Source organism: Xenopus laevis, chromosome 6L (genome assembly GCF_017654675.1).
Source record: "Xenopus laevis strain J_2021 chromosome 6L, Xenopus_laevis_v10.1, whole genome shotgun sequence".
In the NCBI taxonomy this organism is placed as follows: Eukaryota; Metazoa; Chordata; class Amphibia; order Anura; family Pipidae; genus Xenopus; species Xenopus laevis.
The window spans coordinates 107,132,574-107,143,142 of NC_054381.1; positions in this window are offsets into that span (position 1 = coordinate 107,132,574).

Sequence of the window (10,569 nt, forward strand, 5' to 3'; positions counted from 1 at the left end):
AGAAGGCACATGCATAAAGAAGTAGAAATTACATCATACCCATTGAAAATACATTTATACATATGGAAGGATGAAGAATTTATTTTGGAAAAAAAAAAAAGAAAAGAAACGATCAATATTATGTGACCCACTGGTTGTCGAACTGACATTGAACAATAGAATTTTAGCAAAGTTAACTCTAAACTGCCTTATGTCAGCTGTCTCTAACGTTCACTATGGATCTTGCTCGCCATTTTGCTAATTTATCACTTTGACCTACACTCCTAGTACCACCTTCCCAAGTCTTGCACTGTTTCTATGTACCAAAGCCAGAAGTGAACATAAAAGAAACTCATCTTTAAGCTTGCAGTACATCCCACTAGGAAAAGGAAGAAAACGAACAACGTTAAAACATATTTTTAGATATAAACATGGAAAAAACACATACTTTCTGAGAACCAACAAGACATGCCCATGCCAAATAAAACTGATTAGCTCTTTCAGAATTGGGTAAACTGCATCAGTGCCAAAGCAGTTGATCTTATTTTCTAGCATTTCAGGTAAGTATCCTCATTAATATTAACTAATAAGGGAAATAGCACTCCCTATTAATAGAATTGCTGGGGCGTTTGTGAAAACCACAGAGGCACTACCATAACAGATAGGTTTCATTGCAAAGTTATTGGTTGGTAACACCATCCATTTTATAAGATCATTTATGCACTTGAGGAAACTGCTTTCCTCTTCAGAGCAATCACTGCTGTTTACTCTTATATTAAAGTGCTCATATATGCAGATAAATTAGATTCCCTTTGCTCATTGACCTGTGTCAACTATTAATGCAATTTTTATTTCATTTTTCAAAAAGCCCATTGCCACACAGTATTAGGGCATATGCATAAACCACTCATATATCCAGGCTTTTGTGTTGTTATGATTATCTCTTTCATAAAAGAAAATATTAAGCCCATAATAAATTGAAATAACATGGCCAGTGAACGGCATATGATAGGTTTACATTACAGCATTAATGTGTGCCATTCTGTGTGAAGATGCATTTAATAATATTCCACTAAAGCCTCCTAAATAGCATGATCATAAAATGGTTTGGAAGCTGTGGTTTTACATCAAGACCACTCAAAGCAATGTGGATACATTTATGCTTTAGCATTACAAGAAGCACGTCCATGTCACAAATGTGAGTCATTGCACTCTTTCCATTGAGTAAATTGAGAAAGCTGTGTTTTAGCAGTATCTTACAGCATGTGCTAAAGGAGCTCATTAAGCTCAAAAGCATCACTTACACAATCTTACAGTGCTGAATTGATAAAAAATTCATGAGACATAAAGTTTTCATTTGACTATACCATGAAAGTATTGCCAGTGACAATAACCTGTCACCATTAATTATGGGCTATTTGTGCTGCAGCTGTTCTCTCTCATTGGAAATCTGTCATGCCCCAAGTATCAGAAAGCTTTTACCACAATAAAACTGTGACAAAGTAGGGAATGTGTGAAAAGCAGTATTGGCTAAAAATAAGAATTACTACTATGCTCTTTTCAGTTTCATATACTATAATTAAATTATTTTTTTTTTCTGACTTGGAGAAGCCAGTGCATGGATTTTTTATATTTTATGCCATTTAAATTAAAGATGACAGCCCTCTATATTATATTTTGCTCAGTCTCATTTTAAGCTGCATAATACATATTTTGTTCTCCTGGATTCCGATGTTTGTCTAAGGAATGCATTCGTTTTGTTTAATAGTCCATTTTCTGGTCTTCTCTATAAACAGAAATTAGGCAGCATGATATAAAGGATATTCAAAACTGAAATGTGTGATATGTAAAATGAGCTTTATCTGATGATAAAAAAGGAAAACTGTTTGAGGTGCTAGCATTTAATACAAAAATTAGTTTCAATGGGATAATGTAATAAAGGGTGCATGGCAACCGATCAGATGTATGTTTTCAAATGGGCAAATCTGCCATACTGTATTCTTTCTACTACATTGCATTACCTTCTAGATGGATTACAACTCCAAATTTAGGGGGTTATTTGCGAGAAAAAATCCAAAAAAACCCTGTAAAATCTGATTTTCTCGATTTTTCTAATTTTTCATCTGATTTTCATCCTCGGGGTTTAATAAATTCCGAAAAATTCGTCCAATTTTATAAAAAAAAATATCACAAATTTTACGTGATTTTTGCATTCGGAGTTTAGTAAATAACCCCCTAAATGTTAACACCAAATATGGCATGTACATATATATAAGGCTTATATTTACTTAACTGTAAAATTTAATATTTGATGAAGTTTCACCAAAAAAGGAATAATAGGGTTTTTCACCAAAAGTATTTAGAACAGGCTGGCAAACTACCATTATAAAAATAAAGTAGACACTTCTACATCACCACCTCCATGCTAATAGTCTTCATATGTCATCATTCCTTTATGGCGTTAGTCTGACGATTGTATGGAGAAAAAACTGCTGGTTTTAAAGCGATATAATGCATTTTGCCAAGAAAATACATTCACTTCAATGCATTTGGAGTCAGAAAGGGCGTTAGAAGTAACGCCCATTGACTTTAATGCATTTGGAGTGAGAAAAAAAATAATGTAGGCTTATTTATTAAAGGTTGGATTTTAGTGGTTTTATATTTCATATTGTTCCACAAAAGCCAGAGTCAAAAATACCCGAAAACCGCTAAAACCATGAATCAAAAAAAGATTTTCCAGTTGTAAAGGGGCATCAGCCATTGGTTTTTACATGAGAGGTTTTAACTGTAGTATTTCTGTATTTGGAATTGTCAATGTTTTGTCGCATAATAGATCCAACAAAAGTTGCTCTTTTTTTCATGTCAAAAAGTGAGATCCAGCTTAATAAATTGGCCCGATAGATTAAAATATTTTGCTACAAAATGTGACAAAAATGTTTGTGCAACAAAAAAGGCACCCATAGACTTTAATGCATTTCACAAATTTTTCAGCAGTTTCGTTCCACAGATCGGAGCAGGGCAGATTTGCTCATCACTAGCCTCATGTATTCAAGTGAACTTTGGAACACGTAGACAAGGAGAAGATCTGCACTGGTAAATCTGGTAAATATTCCTCCTAGGGTGAATTTTGTAATTTAGAATTATTAGTTGTTTTCACATTGTTTATTTATTCTTTATCCAAGAGAAATTTTTTTTCTTTATTTGTTTTTGACAGAAAATCAGTAAACAGATTTTATAAACAGAATTGTGAAAGCCAATTAACATCGATCAGACAGTACATTAAGAAATAAAAATTGACCATTAAGCTACAGTGTTACACAAGGTTTACACTGATAAGTCTCAGTTCTATTCATTTAACATTTCTGAATGTTTCATTGGAAGTGAACATTCTGAATAATACCAAACAGAAATAACAGCCTCTCAGTTGTGTTTCATTCCGCCTGGTTTTAATTAACATCATCATTCATTCAAATATGTCTTATTACTAAAGAGAGAACCTCCTAGAACCCATTTGGAGTCAAGTCATACCCTGTTAACAAGTTGATTATTTTAAATATTAATTCCCACAAAGACTTTAGTATATGGCAGTACCACCAAATATGTATTGGGTATCCCACTTCCTTATTACATTTCCAACACAGACTATAAACGTTAGTATACATTTGGGGGCATATTTATCAAGGGTCCAATTTTAAATTGAATAGAAATTCTAATTCAAAAAGACCAATCAAAGTTTTCTTTTGGTCAAATAGGTCAGTTTTCGATCGAATAGGTCCATATTAGAATCAAAGGAATCGAAGGAATATCGATCGAATTGTAATCAAAGTTTTTCCCTTAAAAAACTTCAGTTTTTCAAAGTCCACCAATTGACTCCAAATAGGTTCTAGGAGGCTCCATAGACTAAAACAGCAATTCGGCAGGTTTTAGATGGTGAAGGGTCGAAGTCAAATTTTTAAAGAGACAGTACATCATAAATTACGATATTCAAATTTTTTAATTTTTTTAGTCAAATTCAAATCTTCCCGAGTCGAAGTGCACAGAAAATAGCTCGAAATTTGATTTTTTTTTTCATTTGAAAATTCACCTTGACCTTTGATAAATCTGCCCCTTTGTGTATGATTTTGGGGGAATTTTGTATTGTTTCTTGTTATTTACAGGCTATGGAAAACTGAGATAGAAGCAGGTGTCCCATTGTTCTTCAGAGTATTTAGTTTGTAGTTCCATCTCACACTTTTCCATATATTTGGAATGGGTAGTTTTTTCTTTGGGATCAGTTAATTTATAAAATAAAGAGATCATATGTCTGATCAAGGCAATCTGTGAACACACATCTTCAAAAGAAGAGAGGGTGCATTTGTAATCATTTTAGTAGTATAGTCCCCATTCCAGTCAACACCTGAGAACATGTAAAACTTTCATTTTATCATCTACCCAGGAATGTACACTTTTTCATGGCCTTTCACAATAAATTGTATATTATATTTTTATTATTTTCCAAACTGAAAAAAAAAAAGTACATAAACAAAACCATATGATTAGTTTAGTAAAGAAAAATAAATGTAAAGGTATTTATTTATAATATATAAAACTTTTTTTATATATTGTATACAAATCCACATTGTAATTATTCTTTCCTGTGTTGCTACTGTTCTTTTATAAAGTTATTGACAGGTACAATAAAACGCAGGGTACTGTTGTATAATTGATTTAGGAATGTTAACATGGAGCATCAAAATTGTAGTTTCACTTGACTGCCTCTGTGTTTTTTAATTCACTTGCTTGCAATTTATGTACATTCTAAACTACTTCAGCCTTGACCTTGACAATCACAGGATCATTCATTTAGCTATCTAGTAATTCTAGCTATCAATCTTGTATAAGCTTTCAAATTCATATTGTCAAATTCATGTCCAGGAATGATGTTTTCAGTTCGAGCACAGGTGCATACACAGTGCTTTCATTATTTGGTTGTTCGTGTATTTTCAAAAAAAGATTTAGAAGTAAACAGTTTCACCATACTGTATATGTAGCAGTAGTATGTATGTAGCAGTCCTATATATAATATAATGCTTCGTGTCTCAATAAGGCACAACATTTGTCTTTGGGGTTACATAGAAATTTAAATTCTCTGCTCTGTGTGTGTTTTTGTGAGAGGCCTGATTTGGCAGCAAAGCTAGCACCTAACTGTTTAGTGCAGGGGTCAGCAACCTTTACTATCAAAAGAGCTATTTTGCCCCCTCTTCCACTAAAGAAAAATAGTCTGGAGCCGCAAAACATAACACAGCTTATAAACTTTTTTAACCTTTTTTTTAATTTCAACTGTTACAACAACAGACTACAACAAACAGAAGTGCAGTGTGTATGTGTAGGCCTACTTTGAAATAAAGTAAACACAGAATAGCCCTATTAAATGCTAGTGTTCTCATCTGTTTAATGTGACTTCTGTTTCTGAAGCTCTATGCTGATCTTCCCTCTTTTGTCTTGAGTGTGTGACCGCGGTAAGGACCATGATGAATCATCTTGCTGCGGCTCGGTCTTGCCTGTCACTCCTGGGACGTCTATACAGCCCTCGCACCTGCTGGTGGCTCCCTGATCTATTGCCTGGAATGCTTGGGGTTTTCTGTAATCTACAGTAGATCTCTATACCGTCTGCTGAAAATCATTTAAACATCAAATAAGTCCTATAGGATTGTTTTGCTAGCAATATGTATTTGTACAGCTTATTTAGGATCAAGTACAAGGTACTGTTTCATTATTACAGATAATAAGGAATCATTTTAAAACGTTAAACGCTTAGAATTGTGTATATGGGAGATGTTCTTCCTTTAACTTAGAGCTTTCTGGAAAGGTATAGTATACCTAGTACAGTTGTCTCAGTGATACGGTGGCTCAGTGAGTAGCACATCTGACTTGCAGTGTTGGGATCTTGAGTTTGAGATGAGTTTCCCCAAGAAACTTCTTGGACACTATCAACAAAGGATTTTGGAAGTATGTTCTCCCCTTGTTTATGTAACGAATACTCACCCTGGTGGTCTAGTGGGCCAGCAGGGATGCCCACCACATGGTGATTCTTCTTCCAAATGCTGGTAAATTACTAGGGCGCTAGCGGCGCGGACTTCCGGGCTCTTGTGCCGTGCGCATGATGTCTTCACGCCGAGTGGCGCGAAATTCAAATATTTACTCTGAACTCTGCCAATCCTGACCCTTGCCTGCCTGACTTTTCTGAATTCTACCGGTATTGACCCTTGCCTGCCTGACTATCCTTGAATGCTGCCTGCACCAACCCTGGCCTTATTGACCTTGCTTGAAATCAGCCTGAACTGATCACTGCCTGTCTGGACCTGCTTGAACTCTGCCTGTACCAACCCCAGCCTGCCTGACTATGCTTTTCATCTATTCCCTGAACTGTTGCCTTCCGTCCAAAACCTCTGTAACAACCGTGCCCATTTGCCTGTCCAGAACTCTTGCTTGGTTCCTCTCTTATTAAGACCTGGCAGCATCTGAGTAGCTGAGGGCTCCTCCCTAGCCCAGAGGCTACAGGTGGAAGCAGAGCCGTGACCAGGGAGCTTAGCACTTGTTCTGGATCTTACGGGGTAGTCTTGTTTCCTCCAACATATATATTCAGGCTCTTTCAAATTTGCTAATTTTTCTATTTAATTAGTTCACACGATAGAAAATAACACTTTCATAAAAGAAAAAAAAACATTTAGGGCATATTTATCAAAATTTGTGTTTAGAGCTTAAAAAAATAAAAATTTACCCATGTTCTATTCATTCCTGTGGGATTTTTATAACCATATTTAGAAAATGGTGAGTTCTAATTTCCACCCATTGATAAATACAATTCTAAAAATCCCATAAGAATAAATAGAACATGTTTAATTTTTATTTTTAACTAATAAACTCACATTTTTGATAATCTGCCCCTAAGAGATGAGGAAAAACCATTTACAAAGGATGATTTACTAAATGGTACGAATACAAATACCAAGCCACATTCACTTGCACCAAGGTGTATGTCCATGCGTGCTGACAGTAGACATATTGATTAACTTCCTGTCTGGTGTAAGATATGTTTTTCTAACTGAATTGCATCTGGCTCTATGCAAAAATCTGGAATTGAATGAGGAGCTTTTGTCATCAGAATTAATCTGGACCAAAATCTAAGACAAACTCAGTTCTTCACATCTCTTTGCTTTATTATCTGCACTTGTAGACACATGACTACTGGTTTCAGTAGCTCATCCTTACATGCAAGGATTTCTTATTTCTTTCAATTGTCAGTGTGACCAAACGGAAAGTTTATCAGGCTACCTTCTTTACATAGTAATGCTATACTGTATATTTATTCACAATTAATTGAAACAAGTACTGTACATAAACTGAGGTTTTTTTTGTTTCAAAGCAAAATATATACATTGTATTGTATTTCTTCTGTCTATTACATATATCTTATAGAAATTAATGGTACTGATTATTGTGTCAAAATAGGGTTTGAAAATATATTAGAATTTTGTTCTGAAATAATGAAAATATTTTGGCAGTAACTGTGGAATAAAATATTTCTTTTCCATGACGAATATATTGTCATAGTCACAGATAACATATGTTATTGATGGTTAACAGCATTCTCAGTCCTAGCCTATTCCTCTACACCTAAAAACCTATTTGTTTTTTAAGACTCTTATGTGAAGAAAAGGGATAACAAAAAAAAAACATTATTGACAAAGTAGCATAAAAGTTTGTAGTGGATAATTAAATAATTAAAGAGAAATCATTTGTACATGCATTTAAATAATGTAAAAATAACAAGAAGTGGGTTTATTTGAATGGAATTGGTTCAAGTTGCATAAATACTGTAAATGGATGATGAAAGATATGGCTTAAGTCCATTTTCATGTAGTTGTAAGTTAATTAATTATAATGAGTTTTAGAAAGTAATGTTTTTCACTCTTTGAGTGAGTCTTTAAAGAATATTACAGATAATATTAGAGAATATTAGACATGGCTAGTAATGGAGTCTTAAAATAGATATACATAAGGTTATAGATTTGACTAAATTAAATAAATATGGTACTTAATTGAATTACATTTAGGGGGTTATTTATCAAAGTATGAATATCTCTCAATATTTTCTGCTACAAACTCTGATCAAATCCGCTTGGGTTTTTTGCGCTTATTTATTATTAAATTTTCCCAAAAATTTGCTTTGCGGGGGAAAAAAATCAGATTTTTTTCAGATCATAATTTTTTCGGATTTTTCATTAAATTTTCACGATTTTTTCATATTCTTCACCTGATTTTTGCCATGAAACCCAGCACACATCAAAAAATCATTGGGACTTCTCCCATTGACTTATATGCAACCTTGACAGGTCTGAGATGCCGGATTTTCTGATTGAATGTTTTCCATTCTCGGTGTTTAATAAATTCCCGAAAATTTGTGATTTTTTTAAAAGTCCGATTTATTAAAATAAAAAATCAAATTTTGCGTGATTGTTGCATTATGGGGATTAATAAATAATCCCCTTAGAGTTGTGCAAAGAAATGGTAGTACTTGTTGGCTACATGCACATTATTATAGCACAATTGACTTCAGCAGTAAATACCAGTGATTTAACAATGCTCAAATTTGAATTTTTGCCATGGTTCCTAATTGTATTCACAAAAACGTATGAATTATGGTTTTGAAATCTCAAATATTTGCTTTTTATTAGGTGCAAAAAAAAGAAAAGAAAAACTCTCATGTTAAACTTTGTAATTTTAAAGCTTTCAAGTTCATTTAGAAATCAATGGGAGTTTTTGAAATTTTTTTTGAAACCTGTAGACTTATTGAAACTGATGAGTAGTATATGACTTAAATGCATTTGATTTTTTTTCCACGGTTTTGTTTGAACAAGTTTTTTTACATTAAAATTTTCATTAGATAAGCAAACATCAAAGTCTGGTAAAAATTTGAGTTTTTCGAATTAAAAAAAAACTATTAGAATTTTGATAAATAGGCTCTGTAACATTTAAAAGAAGAATACATAAAAAAAGGATTAGCGATCACTATGTACTAAACTTCACATGTACAGTAGTCAGTAGCAATAAATTAGCAATTGCATTTTTTTGAAAATCAACCCTACAGAGTGAAAATATAACTGTGCCTTTTAAGAGATAATTTTTTTACATATAAATGTATGCAATTGTGAACTCATCATGTTTTTTCAGGTGTCTTAAAAAGTAGACACTTGAAAACTCATTAGACTTGAAGGTGCATTTATTAAAAAAAAAAAATTCTCAAGAACTTGATTGCTTGAAAATGTGAAAAAAAAAAACTTGAACACAGCACAAATGCATTCTACCCATCATTTTCAACCAACTTTCAAAATGCTCAAAAAAACTTGAATTGTAGAAATCTCTTTACTTTTGCTAGGACAACACACTTCTACATGCACTCATCAGCTTTAAGTTGACAAAATTTTACATTCAAGTTTTTTTTCCTCCTTTTTGCTTAAAAATTCTCAAACATTTGAGTTGCAGAAACTCAAATGAGAATATTATTATATTATACAATGGAAAATGTTAGTTAGATACTAGAAAAACTGGCATTATTTGACCTAGAATTTACCTGTGCTGTGGTTAACACATTTAGGGGCCGATTCACTAAATTCGAGTGAAGGATTCGAAGTAAAAAAACTTCGAATTTCGAAGTATTTTTTGGGCTACTTCGACCATCGAATGGGCTACTTCGAACTAAAAATCGTTCGACTATTCGACCATTCGATAGTCGAAGTACTGTCTCTTTAAGAAAAACTTCGACCCCCTACTTCGGCAGCTAAAAGCTACCGAAGTCAATGTTAGCCTATGGGGAAGGTCCCCATAGGCTTTCCTAAGTTTTTTTGATCGAAGGATATTCCTTCGATCGTTGGATTTAAATCCTTTGAATCGTTCGATTCGAAGGATTTAATCGTTCAATCGAAGGAATTATCCTTCGATCGTACGATCGCAGAATTTGCGCTAAATCCTTCGACTTGATATTCGAAGTCAAAGGATTCCAATTCCTAGTCGAATATCGAGGGTTAATTAACCCTAGATATTCGACCCTTAATGAATCAGCTCCTTAAACAGAGGAAACAAGTATTTAGAGTAACATTGAAATGTAGAATTCACTTCAAAAATTGTAGAGCTGGTTAGTGACTTTAAGAAGCATCTGAACAACAGACAGGAATCCTGTGTTGATAAGGATGTTTCTTCTTCAATTGATTAATTAGAAATTAAGATTAACAGTATGATGTAATATGTTTTTATTACACTTGATATGGTTTATTTTTTTACAATACTGTATTTTGGCATTAGATCTGTGCAGATTTATTCTTCACTTTGATTCGTTTTGTTTCCCCCCACAGAGAATCAGGTTGTTTTGTATGTCACTCACATAATAAGGTATATCACATTTGCAAGAGAAGGAATATTAACTGATGGCAAAAAATGGCAACGAGCAGTATATTGGACATCACATTAAGGGATTATTTACAAAATTTGAATTTATCTCATTTTTTAAATAAAAAAACTTTATTATTAAACAGCTTGATTTAATCGGTTTGG